The sequence below is a fragment of the Brassica oleracea genome, chromosome C8 (genome assembly GCF_000695525.1).
Source record: "Brassica oleracea var. oleracea cultivar TO1000 chromosome C8, BOL, whole genome shotgun sequence".
NCBI lineage: Eukaryota > Viridiplantae > Streptophyta > Magnoliopsida > Brassicales > Brassicaceae > Brassica > Brassica oleracea.
In genome coordinates, this window is record NC_027755.1 from 13593117 (window position 1) to 13594790 (window position 1674).

Consider the following 1674-nt stretch of genomic DNA (forward strand, 5'->3'; position numbering starts at 1 on the left):
CCGGTCAATCTGGCGATCGGTATGGTTACCCCTTTTGGTCCACTGATCTCGAACCTGAGCAGCTACAGATATTCCTACCTTGTGAGAGATTGACGACGCTATCTGATCCTCGGCATGTACTCTTCGCTCCAGCTGCTCATGAGCTCATTCCCGCAGATTTTGGTGTACTTGAGACCATCACCAAAGCGCGCAAAAAGAAGACCAAGGCCAGTTCTTCTCGGGCAGCTCGTCCTAGTGATGCTGATGACGAAGGACCGACCACACCAGCCTCGGTGTATGGGACAGAGAGATACCACTTTCAGCCTTATGGTGGAGTTACACCGAACTTTTCATTGCGCCAAGCTCTCTCTCAAAATGCCAAGTTGCTTCGGTGGAACAAGATGCAAGATTCCACCATCCACAAGCTGAAGAACTCAGTGAAAGCGCTTAAGAGACAGATGAAAAAGGTCACTGCACTTCTCTCTCAAGTGTCTATCGGTTCTGGTTGTCAACGGGATGACGTGTTGGCAGCTGCTGGTCCATCTACTCTCCCATACCCCGTCTTCTATGGACCTCCTCGTTCCCCGGAGTACCGACTCCGTCGTAGACGCAGGAACACAGCTCCTCCACCCCGAGCCTCCTCCAACGAGTCTCCTTCAGTCGCTACCGACGACGATGACACGGAGGGAGTATCCTCCTTTTCTTAGCCAGGTTTCATCATCACCCTTCCTTTGTATATATCAGTTTTTCTTTGCATTTATTTCTCTTTTCGGTATCTCCTCCTACTTTCTAACACAGAGACTGTGTGAACAAAGTTTGGGGGAGGTATCAAGTTTTTGATCATGTTTTCTTTGATGAATTGAGTCTCATGCATCGTATTGTACATACATATATGCATAGAAAAAACCAAAAATATATAAAAATTTGAAAAACACAAAAAGAAACATGTAGTTGCATCACTTGCACTTTTAAGATTGAGTCTAGAGCATATAGGTTGCATTCACTTGCATTGGGAATAATGATTTAAAATGCCTTGCAAAGAACCCTTGTCTAGAACTCAAAATGACACCCTAGTTAAACATATCAAGTAGCTTAAGCATCTCTTGAAAACCTTGTACGCTTCGAGCCTTGAAAACTCTTCTTGAAACTTGTTTGCTTGCTTGATGTTAGCATTGTTCTTAAGATCAGCTCCAATCTAAACTTGGCTTGAATGAACTTAATCTCTCTTGCATATGGGCATTTGCATACTTGATCATGGATCTCATACACATTTGGGTTATCTTATTCCTTCATACCTATCTTTGTTAACCCAAATGGCACTCCTTACCCTAAAACCCTAACCATTCTTTGAGACCAAACATTGAATTGCGTGAGTGAGGCTTCTTTTGATAGCTTGTCATGTGCAAAATCTTGAGAGTATTGGAGGCGACATAGGTTTATTCTCATCTCTTGCTAGCACAATGAGTTAGCATTTGGGGATGGTGAGAGGGGTTTGTGTTTTAAATTTCAATATCTTGGGTTTGGAGAGTGAGAAAGATGAGAGATATGAAAATAAAGCTCCTAGGGATATATATAAAAAAAAAATATAATAATAAGAAGCTCTTTATTATGCAACAAAGAACCTTCCCCCTAATAAAAAAAAAGAAAAAAAAAAAGAAAAAAGATCAAAAAGAAGTTGGGGAAGGAAATGAAAAA